This window comes from Thalassophryne amazonica, chromosome 14, assembly GCF_902500255.1.
Source record: "Thalassophryne amazonica chromosome 14, fThaAma1.1, whole genome shotgun sequence".
Lineage (NCBI taxonomy): Eukaryota > Metazoa > Chordata > Actinopteri > Batrachoidiformes > Batrachoididae > Thalassophryne > Thalassophryne amazonica.
In genome coordinates, this window is record NC_047116.1 from 76,848,504 (window position 1) to 76,871,768 (window position 23,265).

The 23,265-nt window shown below is 41.5% G+C and overlaps 1 long non-coding RNA gene across 1 annotated transcript; it reads left to right on the forward strand.

Annotated features, from left to right (window-relative positions):
- The first annotated feature begins 4,399 nt into the window (after nt 1–4,399).
- Nucleotides 4,400–22,246, forward strand: LOC117524149. Its single transcript, XR_004564728.1, has 4 exons — nt 4,400–4,410; nt 11,657–11,670; nt 15,707–15,711; nt 22,181–22,246. It is a non-coding gene; the product is annotated as an uncharacterized LOC117524149 (long non-coding RNA).
- Nucleotides 22,247–23,265: the final 1,019 nt, after the last annotated feature.

The window sequence follows — 23,265 nt, forward strand, 5'->3', positions numbered from 1 at the left end:
ATCCGAACCAGGTGATAAGCATTCCTAAGATCCAATTTTGAGAATATTTTGGCTCCATGCAGGGGCGTGAACACTGAAACCAATAGAGGCAACAGGTATCGGTTGCGAACCGTAATCTTGTTCAGCCATCTATAATCAATGCATGGATGGAGTCCGCCATCCTTCTTGCCCACAACAACAAAACCAGCACCTAACGGGGAGGAAGAGTTCCGGATTAACCCGGCAGCTAAAGAGTCCCGGATGTAGGTCTCCATTGATTCGCGCTCAGGGTGTGAGAGGTTGTACAGCCTGCTGGACGGATACTCAGCGCCCGGGACCAAATCAATGGCACAATCATACGGTCAGTGCAGGGGAAGCGTGAGAGCCAGATCTTTGCTGAAAACGTCAGCAAGATCGTGGTACTCAGCCGGCACCGCTGTAAGATTGGGGGGAACTCGGACCTCCTCTTTAGCAGTCGCACCGGGTGGGACCGAGGATCCTAAACACTCCTGGTGGCAGGTTTCACTCCATTGAGCCACAACCCCAGACGGCCAATCGATCCGGGGATTGTGCTTACTCATCCATGGATAACCCAGAATAATTCTGGAGGTAGAAGGTGTTACAAAAAACACGATCTCCCTGTGGTTTCCAGACACGACCAGTGTTAAGGGCTGTGTCTGGTGTGTTATTAGTGGAAGAAGGGTGCCATCTAGTGCCCGTACCTTCAATGGTGAAGGAAGGGCCACTAGAGGGAGCCCTACTTCCTTAGCCCATCTACTGTCGAGTAGATTCCCCTCTGACCCCGTGTCAATCAGTGCTGGGGCATGAAGGGTTAAATCCCCACAGAGGATCATGACTGGGACTCGTGCGGATTTTCGTGTTTTTCCCTTGTGAGTATTATGGCTCACCCTCAGCCCAATCTCTAAGGGCGAGCGTTGACGTTTTGGCCGTTTGGGGCAGTTTTTCTGCATGTGCTCATTCGAGCTGCAGTAAAAACACTCTCCACGGGCCAGCCTCCTTTGTCTGTTCTCTGATTCCATTTTGTCCCTGCTCATTTCCATAGCAACGTCAGCAGGGGGAGCTGTTGTCACGCGGAGCGCTCTGGCTTTGGAGCGGAGGGAGGACGGCGCTGCTTCAGACCCAGAAGGGAGAGGGGCGGCGTGTGCCTGGCCACGCCCTTTGTCTCGCTCCCGTCGACGTTCTTCCAATCGGTTGTCTCACCCAACTCACCTCCTGGTGGAGCCTGCGCACCTTGCATTTCCATTGGTGGTTCAAACGGTGGTAAACGCCCCTCGGAGTCCATGACGTGGCCGAGTTATCCTGTTGGGAAAGTGAAGTACACAGACCCACGACAGGGGGCGTAAATGAACGGCCAATAGGAAGTCCGAATAAATAACAATTTATTCTGCAAATGTGCACAACAACCAAATATGCTTTTAGTCTGTCAATAAGTCTACACAAAAGATGACGCGTGGGCAGGCCCGAGGGTAGGAGATGCCTATCCAGAGAAGAGCCGGGACCCACGAGGTTCCACCGCCAATGGAGACCTGCAATCCACCGGAGCTGCCAAGTCCTGAGTCCCCAGGTGGCCACCGCTTCCAGCTGTCGGATCTGGTACTGCTGGCAGGAACAGACACAGGTTATAGGTGGGTGTATGTACACCCAGCAACAGTCAGCAAAAATACAGTTCCTTCCTGAGGGAAAAAACCTCCACCTCCAAATACAGGAACTCAGAGTATGTGCAGTGCCTTATGAATCACTTAATCAGAGTCTGAAGTGAGGAGTGGAGACGCCAACTCCTCCAACTTCCACAAACTTGGCTACAAGCTGCAAGTGTTCAAAAAAGGTTAACGACTGCAAAAAGCTCTGCTGCAAAGAACGTGTGCGTACGGCACAGAACTGTTGAGTAAGTTTACCTGACGGGTAAGCTGGTAACTCGGCAGAGTTGTGGTGTCTCTTCCAGGCTTTTATGGAATATGGTGATGATGAGTGATGTCTGACAGCTGTCAGCTCCGGGCTCCTGGGGCTCCTGTGAGGCGACCCTGCCCTCTGGTGCCTGAAACCCGATGACAGGCAGGGTTTCCTCTGGTGGTGACCCAGCAGTACCTCCTCTTCGGGCCGGCCCACACAACACGGGGTTGACCCCTTGTTAGGTACGATGCAGTCCTCTAAGAGCTGTGATTGGTTGTCAGGGAAAGGAGAAATAAAAAAAGAAATGCGCTCTGCCCTCCTAGTCATGAATGAACATTAAAATCAACCGATCATTTTGGCTGAACTGGATTAAGATGTGTAACTGTGAGAATGACTTTGTTATGATGGTGAAACCCAGCAAAATTAAAGGAATTGTTATGCAGCTTGAAAATGTTTGAAAGTACATCGTTCACATGCCAAGTATCTGTATATTAAAAGTGTGCACGAGTGCATGAGTTTATTTAGTAAGTCCATTGTAAGTACATAGTATAATTGTAAATATGTTAAAAAATACATGCATGACACAAGAAAGTGAAAACACTTGTTTCCATTGTTGTCCATTTAAGAATCAAATGTTTCAGTCTGCTGCGGTCTGTCATTTAAAGTGAATCATTATAAAATAACTGACAGACAGTTGTCACATTTGTCTCATAAAGAATGAAATAGACAACTTGATAAACTTTTTTGTCTTTGTCACTCACAGGGTCGTGCGACATGGATTGTTGTGAACCACTGACCTCATCGACCTTCATTTGATGAACATGATATTGCTCCTATCTTCTTAGAACCCCAATTCCAATGAAGTTGGGATATTGTGTAAAATGTAAATAAAAACAGAATACAATAATTTGCAAATCCTCTTCAACCTATATTCAATTGAATACACCACAAAGACAAGATACATAATGTTCTGATAAACTTTATTGTTTTTGTACAAATATTTGCTCATTTTGAAATGGATGCCTGCAATATGTTTCAAAAAAGCTAGGGACAGTGGTATGTTTACCACTGTGTTACATCACCTTTCCTTCTAACAACACTCAATAAGCATTTGGGAACTGAGGACACTAATTGTTGAAGCTTTGTAGGTGGAATTCTTTCCCATTCTTGCTTGATGTACGACTTCAGTTGTTCAACAGTCTGGGGTCTCTGTTGTATTTTGTGCTTCATAATGTGCCACACATTTTCAATGGGTGACAAGTCCGAACTGCAGGCAGGCCAGTCTAGTACCCGCACTCTTTTACTATGAAGCCACGCTGTTGTAACACGTGCAGAATGTGGCTTGGCATTGTCTTGCTGAAATAAGCAGGGACGTCCCTGAAAAAGATGTTGCTTGGATGGCAGCATGTGTTGCTCCAAAACCTGGATGTACCTTTCAGCAATGATGGTGCCATCACAGATGTTTAAGTTTCCCATGCCATGGACACTAACACACCCCATACCATCACAGATGCTGGCTTTTGAACTTTGCGCTGGTAACAATCTGGATGGTCTTTTTCCTCTTAGGTCCAGAGGACACGATGTCCATGATTTCCAAAAACAATTTGAAATGTGGACTCATCAGACCACAGCACGCTTTCCACTTTGCGTCTGTCCTTTTTAAATGAGCTCGGGCCCAGAGAAGGCGGCGGCGTTTCTGGATGTTGTTGATGTATGGCTTTCACTTTGCATGGTAGAGTTTTAACTTGCACTAAGATGTAGCGACGAACTGTGTTAACTGACAATGGTTTTCTGAAGTGTTCCTGAGCCCACGCAGTAAGATCCTTTACACAATGATGTAAGTTTTTAATGCAGTGCCGCCTGAGGGGTCGAAGGTCATGGGCATTCAGTGTTGGTTTTTGGCCTTGCCGCTTACGTGTAGAAGGTTCTCCAGATTCTCTGAATCTTCTGATTATATTATGGACTGTAGATGATGGAATCCCTAAATTCCTTGTAATTGAATGTTGAGCAACATTGTTCTGAAACTGTTGGCCTATTTTTTCATGCAGTTGTTCACAAAGTGGTGATCGATCTTCACCCCATCTTTGCTTGTGAATGGCTGAGTCTTTTGGGGATACTCCTTTTATACCCAATCACGACACTCACAATTGGTATCCTCAGTTCCCAAACACTTATTGAGTGTTGTTAGAGGGCAAGGTGATGTAACACAGTGGTAAACATACCACTGTCCCAGCTTTTTTGAAACATGTTGCAGGCATCCATTTCAAAATGAGCAAATGTTTGCACAAAAACATCTATAAAGTTTATCAGTTTGAACATGAAATATCTTGTCTTTGTAGTGTATTCAACTGAATATAGGTTGAAGAGGATTTGCAAATCACTGTATTGTTTTTTTTTTTTTTTTTTTTACATTTTACACAACATCCCAATTTCATTGAAATTGGGATTGTAAATTCAAATAATTATAAAATTAAATATATCTCTTATTGTTTCTCCTATTCAGCTAATAAAATGTATTTTGTGATTCATGAAAGTTTTCAAACATGTTGTCTCCTCCCATAACAACACAATGATCAGCATCGACATGAAATTGTCACATTGGAGTTGTTATGAAATTATATTCATTCATTAATTTTCTATACCCACTTATTCCAAGATGAGAAGTTAAAATATTATTATAACAATGATTATAATAGAGATTATATCTACCATTCTGGTTGGAAATGCCTTGTAATGCCCCAAGAAGAGTTAGAGGACTTGGCTGAGGACAGTGAAATGTGGGATGAGCTGCTTATTCTGCAGACACCATGACAGAGACATAGATAATAGGCAGAACATTTTCTGCCTATTATCTGCATCCGTGTCATGGTGTTGTATAGTAGTCAGATAATAATTATAACACCTGACAGATCATCAATAGGTTAAGGTGTCCAAAAACAATGTCAATGTGTGTATCTGTGACCAATTTCTCATAATATCCAATTTCATTATTTTCTCCATATAACTACTGGATTAAAAATTTGACCTTGACCTTAGACTGTTTTTTTCCTCCCTCCATCAATCAAATGAGTTTGTCCTTGGCAGAACCTCAGTCATTCCAGTGAGTTTAGTCCAAAGTGGATCAAAGCTTAGACAGAAAGTACTAAAAACCACAAATAATTTAATACTGGTGTTTGTCTCTTTTCAATTGTCATCACTGATGAACACCAAAAATAACCACACAATGAACAAAAGCCAGAACGCTGTGAAAAAATGAAATCCAGAACAAAGCCAGAACGCTGTAAAAAAAATAAAATAATCAAATAAGAAGATGAACTTTTTTATCAAGTTCATCTTATCAAAAATAACCACACAATGAACAAAAGCCAGAATGCTGAGTGGAAAAAAAGATAATAATAATATAATCTGTTCTAAACTTCTACAAAGAACAAAACAACAATATATAAAATAATCCTGGTGTGTTAAAGTAAAGCTTTAACTTTGTGTAACAGCCATGTAATAGTTAGCTAACTAGCTAGTTAGCTAGATAATGTTAGTTTAATATTTATTGTGACGTCTGCTGACCAGACCTGCTGCTTCAGTTCTCTGAATTTATGAATTGAAAGAATGTAACCATGTGTCCTGATTGTCGGATTACTGAAGTGTGTAAATGCATCCCTGCCGTAGATCGGCTCATGCACGTAATGGCTTGTTCAGCCAGTTCGATCAGCTATTTTAAGCACGCACAGGTGCTACCGGCTGAGTTTTATGGGAAGCCAAGAGTGCCACAAATACGCCACTTTAAGATACGTTTCACCAAAACTACACCGTAAAAAGTGTCGTAATAACTGACAAAATAGCATTTTTTTTTACTGCGTTTTTTTTTTGGTGATGCTTGACTGAAAGTGGTGTATTTGTGGCACTGTTGGCTTGCCATACCAGCGCGGCTCATCAGAAGCACAAAATATACATTCATCTATTGGTTCGTGAAATTGATTTAAATTAAATTTTGAAATATTCTAAATATTTTGTCATGACACCAAATGGCAATTATGATGTTAATAAATACTGTGATTAAAACTATATCCCTGTTCATGACATATTAATTATTATTATCTGACCAAGTGGAAGTAACTCTCAATTTGGAAAAAAATATTGAATTGTTGGAATTGGAATCCATATGTGTGTCTGAAGGTGTACAAATAATTCAATATATTTAAAAATGTCTGCAGGCTCTCGTGTTTTGAAAAGTAACCATGATATTTCGCCTCAAGGATATTTAATATTGCACACTGTTACACGGAATTATCCTTGAGGAACTGGAAATAATAGTTTTGTTTTGTTTTGTCTGCTGCATAATTAATGTACAACTGCACAAGAATTTGAAACAAACTGCAAGCAAACGTTACCTTTATTATTCATATAAGCACCATCAGAAGCTTCAAAAATAAAATAGCTTGTCAGTGACGCATCTTCTCTCATCGGAATTCAAAATAAAGGATGTAATGTGTCACGTGCCAATGAGGTACAGATTATAATACAATAATATTGTCATAAAATATATTTCAAATTCCATACATTAGCATGTTACAACTTACAAGTTTCTGAAATAAAATTAGAATAGATCATCAATGTATTATCTGAAAATGAAATTTAAAATAAAGGATGTCTTATCCAAAAATGTCAAGAGATTACCACTCTGAATCACTTCAAAGCAACACACACACACAAAATTTGCAATAACATTTCAAAGCAAAACTCAGTTTTCAAGAAAAGACTTACATATAACACAATGATGAACATTTTTGGCAGAGATAAAAAAAAAAATGCTGCCAGTTAGCAAAATCGAATTACACCAAATCTGAATAAATGTTTAAGTTTGCTGAAATTTACTTCTTCCACCCTTTGAATGGAAACCAGCCTGGTGCTGTCTCCTTATGGAGGTCAAGCCAGGCATGGTACCATCGTGGGTGTTTTAGTATTGATCTGAGGAGCAATGTTAGGCCGCTGAGTGGATCAGCATGATGTAGCAGCTGACAAGCAGAAACAGAAAACTGGTCCATTGAAGAGGACACACCAAATGTGTACATCATGTCTGGATTGATGTAGAGCGTGTGATTAATGTGGGGTGAATTAACACTATAAAGAAAGGTTTTGCAAACACAGCGACTGTGCTGCTTGGAACTTACATCCAACGCAGCACAGTGTGACATAATCATAACAGTTATGTGGAATGGAAGGATCCAGTTCCCCATGTAATTTACTTCATCGGGTGTGGAGTCAGACTCGACGTTATGATCCACAGACTCCACATTGTGATTCAGACTCCCCGTTATGATCCATGGACTCCCCGTTATGATCCATGGACTCCACATTGTGATCCACGGACTCCACATTATGATCCAGACTCCACATTATGATCCAGACTCCACATTATGATCCAGACTCCCCGTTATGATCCATGGACTCCATGTTATCATCCACGTGTAACCCAGTTGAGAAAATGACCTCTTTTTTCCCTCTTTCTGTTTGTGTCAATGCATTTGTGCAATTTTATTTTGCAAAAAATATTTATTTGAAAAGGAGAAGTGTGATCCTCTTTCTCTTAACTTTCAGTCCTGTTTTCATGGTCACATCGGGTGATAATGGCATCCTCATTGGTTAAGAGTGATAGTCTCACCCTCGCCTTCCAAGCAGTGGACTACAACCCCAATTCAAATGAAGTTGGGAAGTTGTGTGAAATGTAAATAAAAAGAGAATACAATGATTTACAAATCCTCTTCAACCTATAGGGTGGGCCAATAAAATGTTACCACTTTTGGTACTTACTTAAGAGAACTTACTTAGAACTTACTCAAAAATTATTTACAGACTTGTAACAGAAGCATCAAATTAACATTTGATACCAAAGGTTTCCCACTTTGTCTCTTGTTTTCAGCACAGTTCAGTAATTGATGACATGTTCAACCCACACTCTTCTTTGGATTACAGCTGCAACACGCACATTGAAGTTTGTGATGACATTGCCACACATCTCAAGAGGGATTCTCTGAATTTCCTAATGGATGTTGGTCTTCAGGGCCTCAGTGGTCTGTGGGTTGTTGTAGTACACTCTTTAATTGTATGAATTAAAAAAGTGGTAACATTTTATTGGCCCACCCTGTATATTCAATTGAATACACCACAAAGACAAGATATTTAATGTTCAAACTGATAGACTTTTTGTTTTTGTGCAAATATTTGCTCATTTTGAAATGGATACCTGCAACATGTTTCAAAAAAGCTGGGACAGAGACAACAAAAGACTGGGAAAGTTGATGAATTCTCAAAGAACACCTGTTTAGAACATTCCATAGTGGAACAGGTTAATTGGAAACAGGTGAGTGTCGTGATTGGGTATAAAAGGAGCATCCCCAAAAGACTCAGCCATTCACAAGCAAAGATGTGGTGAGGATCACCAGTTTGTAAACAACTGCGTGAAAAAATAGTCCAACAGTTTAAGAACAACAGTCAGAGTGGAGAACTGCAACGCTGCACAAGAACAAATATAAACTTGAAGAGAAATGAGAGTGCACAGTCTGGATGCAGGTCCTCCTCTGTGTCCTCACCTCCTCTCTGCCCCCATGCTGCGCGCACCTGACGCAGACATTCCTGGTGTTGTCATGAAGCCGCATGAGGCAACTCAAAGTAGGCCCATTGTGAAAGTGGCTTTAGTTGATGGAACACGAGCTACAAGGGCCGTGTGTTTCTGTACCTTGCCGTGTGCGAGCTGTTACTTCTTGGTGAGTTGAGACCACAGATTTACTAGATAGGGTCGAGCTGTAGAAAAGAATTTCCCTGCGTGGAGCGCGGGGAAATTCTTTTCTACAGCTCGTTGTTGTGTCAGTAGCTGCTGGTGTAGTGAAATCAATACTGAAACTTATTGGTTTAGCTTTTATCTGTAACTTCCGCTAAAGTTTTTAGGTATTAATTTGGTTTATCTTTATAAAAGATAACTTTTCAGTTAATGGATTAACTATTATCAAAGCTAACTTTTTAGTTAGCCGTGCCCACCACTGGTGCTATCTTATGACTTCTTTATGTGGGGGACTTCGGACTTTTCAGGGTTTGTTTACATCCGGATTTAAAGGCAGACATTGTGAATGGTTCCTGCTGTTTTGGGTGGTTTGGATGAGGTATGTTGGAAGTGGTGGACATCTGTTGTTCTACATTCGTTTTTCAGAGCAGCCAACAGAGGGCGTCTTGGTGTCACTAATACCTGGTTTATTATTGAATCTATGACTTTGCATATTCACCATAAGGACGTGGTTCTTGATTACCAATTTACTTTTGAATTCGTTTTTTATGGTGGACAACATGTCTGGCTACCCACGGTTATAGGTGGCAAGCCACTGTGATTATTCTTACTTATGTGGACAACAACGAGGAGAATCAGTCTGGCTATGGTTTTGGTTCCCGATGTTGACCCTGAACATCGGAGGTGTGGTACCTGAGGATATGCCTGTGTTTCACAGTTGTTTTTTTAGTGCAAACTTTCACTGGACGTCTTTTGTGGTATAGGTTGTGTATTTGCCTTTGTGGTGTGGCCATGCAAACTCAAATTTTAAATTTGACCTGTTACATTTATGCTTTGGTGCACGGCATTGGATATGGAGGTGCACGTGTGGATGGGATGGATTTGTGTCGAATGCTCCTTTACGATGCCGTGGGCGTTGGCTTCTGTGAGTTGCTTGGCGCTGGTGTGAACGGGCCCCTGATAAGTGGTTGAAGTGGCTGGTGTAGTTAGCCACACTGACATGGGGGGAGTGTCAAATAATTATTTTCATTAATTTAATTTGATTGTTTTAGCATATCGGCTCCATAAAAAGATAAATGTCAAATATTATCTTAGGTACCCATGTTGGATAAAGGAATAATCCAGATTTTATTTTCGGTAGATATAATATGCAGACTTCACTGATGGTGACCAAAATTTTACAATAGCTATAATAATATGTGAGATTTATTTGGATGATTGTTATAGCACGATTGTATAAGTGCGATTTCAAAATGATTGGGGATGCTTAAAATGACCTTGTTAACATTTATTTTAATACAGCAAAATAATGGATGAAATTCCAGGGGAAGATACCACCAAATTAGTGAAGGTTTGTGCTGATTCATATTGGTATTGAGAGGGACATATATTTAGATATACCCTTACAGAAAATTAGAAAATGGGCTATGGAATACCATTGTTTTCTTATTGCTCCATTAACGACAATTACTATGATGGAAAGGGACTTAATTCAGTATTCTTGAGATTATAGAGTGAAAAGGAGGCCTGTTAGTACAACCCCAATTCCAGTGAAGTTGGGACGTTGTGTGAAATGTAAATAAAAACAGAATACAATGATTTGCAAATCCTCTTCAACCTGTATTCAATTGAATACACCACAAAGACAAGATATTTAATGTTCAAACTGATAAACTTTGTGTTTTTGTGCAAATATTTGCTCATTTTAAAATGGATGCTTGCAACACATTTCAAAAAAGCTGGGACAGGGGCAACAAAAGACTGGGAAAGTTGATGAATGCTGCAAAAATGCACCTGTTTGGAATATTCCACAGGTGAACAGGTTAATTGGAAACAGGTGAGTGTCATGAGTGGGTATAAAAGGAGCATCCCCAAAAGGCTCAGCTGTTCACAAGCAAAGATGGGGCGAGGATCACCACTTTGTGAACAAGTGCATGAAAAAATAGTTGAAGAACAATGGTTCTTAACATTCAGTTGCAAGGAATTTAGGGATCCCATCATCTACAGTCCATAATATAATCGGAAGATTAAGAGAATCTGGAGAACTTTCTACACGTAAGCGGCAAAAGCCATACATCAACAACATCCAGAAACACCACCGCCTTCTCTGGGCCTAAGCTCATTTAAAAAGGACAGACACAAAGTGGAAAAGTGTGCTGTGGTCTGATGAGTCCACGCTTCAAATTGTGTTTGGAAATCATGGACGTCGTGTAAAGACCATCCAGATTGTTACCAGCGCAAAGTTCAAAAGCCAGCATCTGTGATGGTATGGGGGTGTGTTAGTGTCCATGACATGGACAACTTACACATCTGTGATGGCACCATCAATGCTGAAAGATACATCCAGGTTTTGGAGCAACACATGCTGCCATCCAAGCAACGTCTTTTTCAGGGACATCCTTGCTTATTTCAGCAAGACAATGCCAAGCTACATTCTGCACGTGTTAAAACAGCGTGGCTTCGGAGTAAAAGAGTGCGGCAGATACTAGACTGGCCTGCCTGCAGTCCAGACCTGTCACCCATTGAAAATGTGTGGCACATTAAGAAGCGCAAAATACGACAACGGAGACTCCAGACTGTTGAACAACTGAAGTCATACGTCAAGCAAGAATGGGAAAGAATTCCACCTACAAAGCTTCAACAGTTAGTGTCCTCAGTTCCCAAATGCTTATTGAGTGTTGTTAGAAGGAAAGGTGATGTAACACAGTGGTAAACATAACACTGTCCCAACTTTTTTGAAACGTGTTGCAGGCATCCATTTCAAAATGAGCAAATATTTGCACAAAAACAATAAAGTCTATCAGTTTGAACATTAAATATCTTGTCTTTGTGGTGTATTCAATTGAATATAGGTTGAAGAGGATTTGCAAATCAATGTATTCTGTTTTTATTTACATTTTACGCAACATCCCAACTTCATTGGAATTGGGGTTGTAATTTGAAAATTGTGATTTCTTTTCTTTTCTTTCTTTTAACTACTTTGTCTATGAGTTTTGTTTGTTTGTGTACGAGTGATTTTTGTTAAGCATATGTGTGCCTAATAAATTCAAATTCATTCATTCATTCATTCATACCAAGATGTGGGAGTGAACTACCATGCAAGGTGTCATGTCCAAATTGTCACTGACCTTTAAATTCATAGGATCATTGAATGTGAGTTGAATTATCTCCCCATCAATATCCCAAAGATTAATCTGTTAGAATAATTTTTTTTTGGGGGGGGGGGGGGGGGGCAGAAAGTAACTCAGTGTAGAATCGCCACTGTTGCCTTACAGCTACAAGGTCATGCCTCACAGCTACAAGGTCATGGGTTCAATTCCCACCTGTGGCCTTTCTGTGTGGTGTTTGCATGTTCTCCCCGTATTTGTGTGGGCTTCCTCCGGGTGCTCCGGTTTCCTCCCACATCCAAAGACATGCTGGTTAGGTGGATTGGAATCTTTAAATTGTCCGTAGGTGTGTATGTGTTTGTTTGTCTGTTTGTGGCCCTGTGACAGGGTGTACCTCGCCTCACGCTCTATGACTGCTGGGATAGGCTCCAGCCCCCCGCGACCCTTGATTGGACTAAGCGGTTGAAGATGAATGTGTGTGTGTGTGTGTGAAATTAGCCAGACAACACAGAGACAGAGTAATGCAGAGATCAAACCTAAACATAAAAACATGCCGAACGTCATACTTCAATGCTGCATTCACATGTACAGTGGGTAAAATAAGTATTTAACGCATCACCATTTTTCTTAGTAAATATATTTCTGAAGGTGCTATTGACATAAAATTTTCACCAGAATTCAGTAACAACCCAAGTACTCCACACATACAATTAAACCAAACCAAACCAAAGGGTGCATTCAGAAATTATTCACAGCGCTTCAATTTTTCCACATTTTTTATGCTAAACCTTTTTCCAAAATGGATTAAATTAATTTTTCCTCAAAATAATTCTACACACAATACCCCATAATGACAATGTGAATTTTTTTTTTTTTTTTTTTTTTTTTAGAGGCGATAATCAGTGAATTGCTGCTGATTCTCCGAAATGACGCATGTGCAGTGAAGGCAGGAGGGACAGATTTTTAGGGGAGCCATTTGGTCGGCGACACCAGCAATAAATATATAAAATAATAAACTGCTGGGATAGGCTCCAGCTCCCCATGATCCTAATTGGAGTAAGCAGGTATAGAAAATGGATGACAGAATGGATCACTCATCACTCATCTTCAACCGCTTTTCCAGGTTCGGGTCGCTGGGGCAACAACTCCAGCAGGGGACCCCAGACTTCCCTTACCCGTGCCACGTTGACCACCTCTGACTGGGGGATCCTGAGGCGTTCCCAGGCCAGTGTGGGGTCTCCTCACAGTGTCGGGTCTCTTCCCAGATGGACGTGCCTGGAACACCTCCCTAGGGAGGCACCCAGGAGGCATCCTTACCAGATGCCCGAACCACCTCAGCTGGCTCCTTTCAACGCGAAAGAGCAGGAACTCTACTCCGAGCTCCCCATGGATGACCGAACTTCTAACCTTATCTCTAAGGGAGACACCAGCCACCCTCCTGAGGAAGCCCATTTTGGCCGCTTGCACCTGTGATTGAGTTCTGTCGGTCATGACCCAACCCTCATACCATAGGTGAGAGTAGGAACGAAGATTGACCAGTAGATCAAGAGCTTCGCCTTTTGGCTCAGCTCCCTTTTTGTCACAACAGTACGGTAGAGCGAATACAATACTGCCCCTACTGTGCTGATTCTCAGGCCAATCTCACGCTCCATCATCCCCTCATTTGTGAACAAGACCCGAGGTACTTGAACTCCTTCACTTGGAGCAATCCATTGGTTTCCTGCTGAGAACCATGGCCTCAGATTTAGAGGTGCTGATTCTCATCCCTGCCACTTCACACTCGGCTGCGAACTGCGAACTGCGAATCCAGTGAGTGTTGGAGGTCACCGGCAGATGAAGCCAACAGGACCACATCATCTGCAAAAAGCAGTGATGAGACCCTGAGCCCACCAAACCAGAAGCCCTCCTCCCCCGACTATGCCTTGATATCCTGTCCATGAATATCACAAACAGGATTGGTGACAAGGTGAAGCCCTGGCAGAGGCCAACCCCCACCGGAAACGAGTCCGACTTCCTGCCGAGCACCCGAACACAGTTCTCGTTTTGCGAGTACAGAGATTGGATGGCCCTGAGAAGGGATCCCCTTACTCCATACTCCTGCAGCACCTCTCACAGTATCTCCCGTGGTACCCGATCATACGCCTTCTCCAAGTCTAGAAAACACATGTAGACTGGGTGGGCATACTTCCAGGCACCCTCCAGGATCCTTGTGAGAGTAAAGAGCTGGTCGGTTGTTCCATGACCAGGACGGAACCCGCATTGCTAATCTTCAATCAGAGGTTCGACTATCGGCCGAACCCTCCTTTCCAGCACCCATGGAAGAATGGATAAAATACTAAATTATTGGTGGTTGTCCAATACAGTCATGACTGTGTCATGCCATTTGTGTTAAAGTACCAAAATGGGATATGAGTGCTTTTTTCCATTTTTGATTTGAGAGAAAAAAATGGAAATCAAAAAATGAGTTGTTACCCATTTTTCCTTTTGTTTTAGAAGTGTTTTTTTTTTCTGTTTTTCAATCGTTGGTTTCATTTTGAAAAATGAATGAACAAATGACACATTGATATCAGTCAATGAGGCTCTTGCTTCCTTTTACTCTTGAAAGCAACACAGGGGCGTCTGAGACAGGTACTGGGCAGTGCAGAGGTGTATCAAAGTCTGCAGAGCAGTGGCGGAGTGGACTCTATAACCGACAGCTGAGGAGGTACACTGGTGGTGGTCCACAAAACCCCCAGAAATTACAAATAACAGACAGAACAGAAGACAACACAATGATAAGAAGAGGACTAACTGGTTCCAAACCCGTGTTCTTGTCCTAACCTGCACATTTTCAGTATCTCCCTGTTCAACCCAGTCTCACAGCAGTTTGTGGTGGCATTACGAAAAGTTCTCTATCTATGTGTAGCGGGATGAAAGTCCCAGGTCCCAATTGAAAAGACGTTCCCGCTAGCTTGGCTAACGGGGAGTTCCCCTTTGGCTGACCTGGTAGAGGAACGTGGGTTTTGTGCGAGCCACGTGGGTTCGATCCCCACCGCTGTCCCGACCACGAAGGTCTTGCTGCTTCATATGGGTTCGTGATGGGCACAAAAATGGCCCATTTTTTGTGACGGGGCACGAAATGTGAGGTGACGGGAGGTGGTCTGGGAAGGATATGGTTAGGGTTAGGGGACGGTAGACACTTACGCCATCGTTATGATTGGAGTTAGGAGAAGGGGAGGATTATAAATAGCAAAATAAAAATAACCTGTGTCATGAAAATTGGGCACTTTTCGTGACAGGGGCCACAAAATAAACATGGGATTTGTCTGGCTGCAAGCTGAGGATCTCATTCAGGTGTGCTCAAGCAATCAAGACATAGATAACCCTAACCCTAGCCAGCAGAGTGCAGTAGAGTCACCCATAGTATAAATAAAACCCACATTAAGATCAAAGTCCAACTGTGAAGAGCCCAGAAGGGAAGAAGGGGAGCAGGAAGACAGAGTGATTCCTACATGGTCTCCTGAAGATATCCTGGATCTTGATGACCAGACAGTGGCAGCCCCTATGGGTCTGGCTGAGGAGCAGCTGCTGCAGCATCTACAGTAACCCAAATGGAAGCATTTATAAATGTGCATTCTATTATGAATGAACATTATGAAACTGTTCAGGCAAAACGATATGAAGAATACAGTCTGTGAGAGGTGCAGCAGGAGAGAGGAAACAGTGGATTCTGATAAATGAATACAGTTTGTGTTAAAAACCTGAATAACTCAAATTCACTATTTAAAGAAATCAGCTTCCCTGTGAGTAAAAAATGATGTATGAAGATGTGTGAATGTGTGCAATGTGACTTTTTAAAATCAGTATTGAGTTGGTCCCATAACAGAGAAGATTGTGTGGCAATAGATATGTGCCATTTTTGTTGAAAACAACAATGTTACGAGCAAACAGTGAGATGAGGTAATGTTGCATTTCCTCATTGTGGTGGTCAAAGAAGCATTTATTGTCAGGAAAGTAATGATATACTGTATGTATCACAACCTCATTAAAATTCCAATGTAAAACCTACTGCAAGTGTTGAAACAGTGCACTTTTTGCATTTTACTCAAGCAAGACCAGAACTGGCATGTCCTTCAAAATCCTACAGGAAGGTGTCAGATCATTTTTGAGACATCAAGTCTTAGAATTTTTAAGAGTTATCCAAAGATCAGTTATTATCACCATCATCTGAAAATCTGAGCGTATCACTCACTCATCTTCAGCTGCTTACTCCAGTTAAGAGTCTGGAGTCTATCCCTTCAGTCATATGGCGTGAGGCGGGGTACACCCTGGACAGGACGCCAGTCGGTCGCAGGGACACAAAGATTCACACCCACACGCACACCCATGGGCAATTTAAAGTTTCCAATCCACCTAACCTGCATGTCTTTGGATGTGGGAGGAAGCCAGAGCACCAGGAGGGAACCCACGCAAACACGGGGAGAACATGCAAATTATATCCAGAAAGGCCGCAAGTGGTAATCGATCCCATAACCTTCTTAAGGTAAGGTAACAGTGCTAACCACTAATGTACTGTGCTGCCCCCTGAAAGTATCAAAAGACTTTAAATCATAAGATTGCAATAATTTTTTTCCTTCTAATTCAACAGTTTTACAGTCTTAGTTGATTTTAGCAAATTCAAATTGTGTCCCAATTCAAGGTCTGCATGCTTCTAAGGTTGCGACCTATGAATCTCTTGGTCCTCATTTATGCACTGTTCAAACAGACAGATTTGTGCTTAAACCCTGTGTACAAACATTTCTCCACAAAGTATGGAATTCATCAACTAGCACTTAGACTTAGGAGAGTACCAATGTCTATGGTTCCAACCATACATACGCACAGCATCTAGTGGTAGAACAGGGAAACTGCAAGAGAATGCAACCTCATCCACAAACATTCATTATTTCCTCAAATTAATAAGTACACAATTTATAATTATATACAGTTAGAAACAGATGTGGAGCTATCAGGGTGTGGCACAAACCAGGTGGACACAAATGCAAACTCTCACAGTGAATGCAGTTAAAATAGGGTTTAATGGAAGAAACAAGCAGGGATTCGGTACACAGGCAGTCCAGCAGCAAAGCAAAGGCACAGACTGCAGCAAAGGCTGAGGCTTGGTCAAACAAACAGGCTGAGGTCAAAATACACGGCGTGGCGGCAATCAGAAGCAGAGACAAAAAACGTGGTTGAAGACAAAACAAGGTCAAATACCGGCAGGCTGATCAGATGGATGGATGAAGTCCCCCAAGTGTCAAGTCTGGGAACATGTGCCAGTGCTGCCCTTCACCCCATCCAAGACACCTATCAGGGCGTGGCACAAACTGGGTGGACACAAATGCAAACTATCACAGCAAATGCAGCTAGAATAGGGTTTAATGCAAGAAACAAGCAGGGATTGGGTACACAGGCAGTCCAGCAGTGAAACAAAGGCACAGACAGGTGTAAGGCTGAGGCTTGGTCAAACAAACAGACTGAGGTCAAAATATACGGCGTGGCGGCAATCAGAGGCAGAGACAAAAAAAAATGTGATCGAAGACAAAACGAGGTCAAATACTGGCAGGCTGATCAGAAAGCAAAACAAGACAGGACGTGAGGGCTGGAAAGTGAAATACATTCAGCAATCTGGCAGTGAGCTGTGAGACTGAGGGCTTAAATAACTGGTGGTGTAATTAGTGAAACAAGATGCAGGTGTCAGTGAAAGTTCTGAAAGTGGTGCAAGATAGTGAAGGCAGGAAAACAGAGTGGAGTGATGAAAGAGACAAAGACACGTGAGCAGGTGCAAGAGCGGATGTGGATGAAAACACAGAGCAGACAGAAACAAAGTGAGAGACAGAGAGACAATGACAGGTGCAGTGATGTGGGAACACTTTATTCAAAACCTGAAGACAGAATACAATGCAACTACGAACAGGACAGAGCATGAACATGAGAACTAAAAGTGGACTAAAAGTGGATAAATGAAAGACTACATGAGAACTGAAAGCAAAACCCGACATTATAGCATAACTGAAATCACAAATGAGATGAGCAAAATAAACAAGTGATAAACTAATGATCAAAAACACAAACTGGCTGAACAAAACTAGAACGGAACTGAACAATGGCAAAAGATTGAAAAATAACAAAGAAACAAAGTGACAAAGCAAGATAGAACAAAGAATAAACACATTCGGTGACTACAGAATAGTGCAATAAATAAAACGAGATAACTGAAGGTCAATAATAAACAAAAACCTGTGACTAACGTATAATACAATAAATGTGATGAGCAGAATAAACTAATAGACTAAAGTAACTAAGTGTGAACAAATACAAGGAGGATGAAATAGAAACAAAACCAAAGATAAATAAGCTTGACCATAACGAAACATGAATAAAACCACTGACGATTCAGAAACTGGAGGTTAAAGAGAACCCACAACTAAAGACAGGAGCCTATCATGGGTGGAGCATGAACTAGCATCAGTGGGGTCAAAACCTACAAAAGACACCTGTGTGAACTAAACAGTAGCTTTTGACCTCATCATTTAATTAAATGAATAAAATCCTTTATCCTCAACAAGCACCTCATTCTCCACCTGTTACTACAAGACATGAATCAAATAGCTTCCCTCCTATAATTTTATAGTAAAAATGGACCCAGTTTATTTTCGCTGCACAAACGTCTTTACGAAAGATTTTAGTTGAAAAAAAATACAGCAGCATGGCAACATCACAGGAGCACAAAGGATTCTGGGACAAAGACAAATAATTGTTTTCTTAGTCTGTTAACTGGACAGAATTGTGATATTTGCTGTGGTGATCATGTTGAAGCTTCTTAAAGCTTGTCAAAATTATGTCCACAAGTGATTTTGATGTCTAAATTAAGAAATAACATGACGTCATGAGTGAATGCTTGTTAGGAATGGTGAAGTTCACAACTACAGGTGGACAAATTATTGCCACCTAGTTGTACTTTTTGTTGTGGTTAGGGGTCCGGACAGGACCGGACTGTTACAGGCGATGGACTCAAATGATGGGAGCAAGGACGAGAACATGCTGTCAACAAAAAGAGATTTATTTACAATAATGAATAACTGAGGATTTAATAACTGAGCTGCAGAACCGAGACAGGGCCCGTTTGTACTGGTGGAATTTCGGGTGCTGCAGTGCCCCCAGAGACAGGCTTGGGAGTTAGAGAGTGAGATGGAATCCTGGATATTGGGACTGGAACCAGAGCCAGGTGGAACGCACAGAGCCGAGGATGAGGAACGTTCTAAGAGGATGAGGAGAACAAAGGTGAGTGAATGCACTTGTAACACTGGAAGCCTTTAACAACAGAAAGTTCACGATAGGCTTAATGCAGGAATTGTTCACAGAGGTCAGCAGCAGCACATCTCAAGACACAATTCAATTAAGCTGGACTTGGCTTCAGAAATGACCTGGAAGTTCTTAGTAGTTCTGCATAACAGTTCATACAGTTCTTGGTAATGCACAGTCACAAACAGGAGCAGGGTGAGAGGTGAAATCTCACAAACTCAGAGTCAGCAGGAACTTAGCTGAATGGAGCAGAGCAGCACGCTCTGGGGCTAAGTGCAGATGAGCTGTGGTACAGCAGGGAGTTCCAAAGTGACGTAGTGCAGGTAGTGGTGTGGAAGCTAGCAGCAGTGCAGCATGGAATCTGCGCAGGAAGGTGTCTGGAAATACCAAAAGGTCAAAGAGCTCTATTACAGAAAATAGAGGTGACAGGTTACCATGAGACGAGCTGCGGAAAGCTCAGACGTCGAAGCGGCAGCGAAGACAAGGTCATGGATCAAAGTCCTGGATCAATGTCAATGTAGATTCTGGCCAAGAATGAGCTCAAAGCTGGGGTTTAAATAACTCGCTCCCGATCAGGAGCTCATGAGCGTCAGGTGCGAGTTGCAGGTGTTCCTCGGCTCTGCAGTGTGCCACCTGGAGGGGAAACAGACAAACAACACGCAAGAGGAGACAGAAGGGAAGGGGAGAAAGGCAGACAAAGACTGGCCACAAAACTTTTTTTTATAGTTTCTTTTCATAGTGTTGTCTCACTGGTGTGATCATACACAAGCACAATGATCTCTGTCTCAAAATAGTTGAATTTCTTTGCTTTCTTATTACAGTGAGGAACATAAGCAACAAACAGATGTTATTTAGGGTGTTTCTGAATGCAAATGAACATAAACGTGCAAGACCATGTGCATTAGAACAAGTGGGATTCATCATCAGCTGATACTTACTGATTTGCGTGCGACTGGTGTTGCAGACTGAACAGTCTGCCTCTAAAAATCGGTCTGCCTTTTGCGTCTGCGCATGCATCGTTTCGGACCACAGCAGCACGTCTGAGATGGAGTCGCCTCATCGAAAGCAATCAAATGGATTAATGTGATTATCAACCATCAGACGATAAAGGTAAAACCTCTTAAATCATTCTAAAGTGAGTTTTAAGCAGAAACTAAACCGTTTTAAGAAGAAATGAAGCAAAATTCCATGACGCTTTGACATGTCCGACACGCAATGAACGCATCAGTTAGCAGCTCGTTTAGCCGCAGCAGTCTGATCACTTCCGCCACTTTTTATGATGAAATAATGCTGAATTTATGTGGAAATGATTGTTGTACAAAAGCTTCAGATATCTGTCTCTGAGATAGATGATGACTGGTGTGCAGTTTGAAACAGAAACGAGGTGTTAAACCGCGTCTTCAGGGGGGACCGATTTTTAGGGGCGGACCTTTTGGTCTGCGACCCCGGCGTACACCTGTTTGGTAAATATTTATTTTTTGTACTTACACACCTACAAGTTTTCCCTGTACAATAGCATTTACAGCCTCTCTATGCACAGCTTGATACACCACGACGCTGACCTTCACTGACAAGGTCAGCATGTTCTGAAATTAGACAGTCTAAAATCACCAGCGTTTTACACCCGTTTCCTGTCAACCTTGGACCTTAACCCATAGTTTAGTAATTTGCTCATTTTCTATACCTGCTTATTCCAGGTCGTTCCAGGGCAAGAGATGGGCTACAACCTGGACATGATGCCTGTCTATCGGAGGGCCACATATCAACAGACAAACACACTCACACATCAATATATTCGTAGCCAAGTGGCCTGTGTGTGTGTATTTCTTCAATCACGGCGAAACTGGGACAGAGCTGACATCTTTTCCATTTGGTATGCTTATGTATTTTTGGGTAAAAGATGAATGCCATGAAAACAGAAAGTTGATAGGACTAATATTTTTGGAGAAATAAGGTGTAATAACAAACAACACTGAACAATAGTAAAGTAAGTCCCTTCGGCTGCTCCCTTGTTTGCACTCGGGGTTGCCACAGCAAATCCAAGGTGTTCTGGACTCACAAACCATTCCAGCAGGGGGCGTTAAATCATCTATATACTAAAAGTGAAGTGGCCTCTGTGTACTGTATGCATGCATGCGTGCATGGTTTTATTTTATTTTTTTATAAGTACATAATATAATTCTAAACACATTAAAAATATATGGATGACACAAGAAAGTGAAAACAGCTTTTTCCATTGTGGTCCATTTAAAAATGAATTGACAAAATATAAGTGATAATAAAATAAAGTAATAATAATAATAATAATAATAATAATAATAATAATAATATAATAACAAGAACCTTAACCATTTATAAATATATTAAGACAGTAAATTAACATTAAACTATTACATAACTAACAGGAAATAAAAGGGTTGACTTCTTGTAAAAATTGCTGAGGTCTTGGGTTCTAAAAACATTCTGGACTCACACGCCATTACAACTCATTAAACAAGCTTTGGTTAATTTATTACCACCCTTGAAAAATGTCAGGTACCTATTTCATAAAAACTACCCAATCTAGATCTAATCCATGGATCCCCACTGGCAACACGCTAATGGTGGCTACTCATTTTAACTCCTTCTTAAAGTCTAATTTTATCTGTTTTATTTATTTTTATTAGTTTTATTGTTCTTATTTGATGTTATATGTTATTGTGGTTTTTGCTCAAACTTGATTGCCCCTTGTGGGATTAATAAAGTTGTTTATTTGATTGAGTGATTGAATGATTAATTGATTGATTGAATGAATTTAAAGTGCATATTACTCAGATATGAAATGTCAAATGAGCTGACTTTTGATATTGATGTTGATGTCCTGCATTGTATTTTTGGGGCCATATGCCCTGAGATATTAAGTCATAAACACGGGGAATTTAACCTGATTTCACTTGTTATTCCTGATTAAAAAAAAAATTCTGAAAATATTAATTTACTGTGTCCATCGACCAAGAACCTGTGTGTGTGTGTGTGTGTGTGTGTGTGTGTGTGTGTGTGTGTGTGTGTGTGTGTGTGTGTGTGTGTGTGTGTGTGTGAGTGAGAGTTTATTGCCTCTGAAAACTCATTAAATTTACCTTTTAAAGAAAAAACAAGGATGTATTTTGAAAGCTCATCCTATCCAATTAATCAAAGCAGTTCAATCATTTAAGCCCTACTTTGTGACATGTAGTATGTTCAGATTCTCTCCAGGCATCATGACATAACACAAATTATTGTTGCTAATATCATGGATAATTACATGTATTTACAATCATCAGTCTTCTCACTTCTTATTTGCTGCTCAAAGTTTCAAACAAGCCAATGTCCCTTCACAAGTGATCTGATATTGGAGCTTCTACTCAGAGACCTTCCTCTCGGGGATCCATGCCATGAATGAAGGGCTGAATTGGTGATATAACTCTCATGTTTGTTAGCCGTCTTACTGTGATGCTTGTTAAATAATTTTTATTAAAAATACGTATCTTTTTTTCCCAGCATGTAGTTTTCAACCTGTCAAAGTCAGCTGCAGAAAACACTGTGCTTTGCTTGAGGGCACTACGGCAGACACACAACCTGTGAAAAATGTTTTTTGTATATTTATTTAAGTTCTGATAACTTATACTGTTTTGTGCAGAGCTGCCTCATTCGCTGTTTCGCAGTTGTGAATCTCGCGGCGTCTCACGGTCCGTGACACACGTGAGAGGTCGGTTTCAACAGGGTTCCAGTTTAGGGCACAATGTAAACAAATGCTGTGAAATATGGATACAACAAGACAACATCGGGGCACGGCAGAAGTCCACCACAGGTGCTACACCTCCTCTAGATAACCCTCTCAACTTGGGAGAACGAGTCATCATCATAATCGCCATCCACATTCTCACTAGCTATTGTTTACATTCGCTTTGAAACGCCGGAACACACTGCCCGCAGTGGTAGAAGATGATGCCGGAACTCTACTGGCACTGCGGTGCATTCTGGGAAGCACAGGGGGATTGTGGGAAACGATAAAGTACCGAATTGTCTTTTAGCAATGTTGAAGGTGGGAGGAGATTGTGCCCCTATTGTTATGATAAAAAAATGACTCTTTGTGCAGAATTTATTTATTTTTTTTGGGGGGGGGGGCACTTAGAAGGGATCTCACTTGGGGAG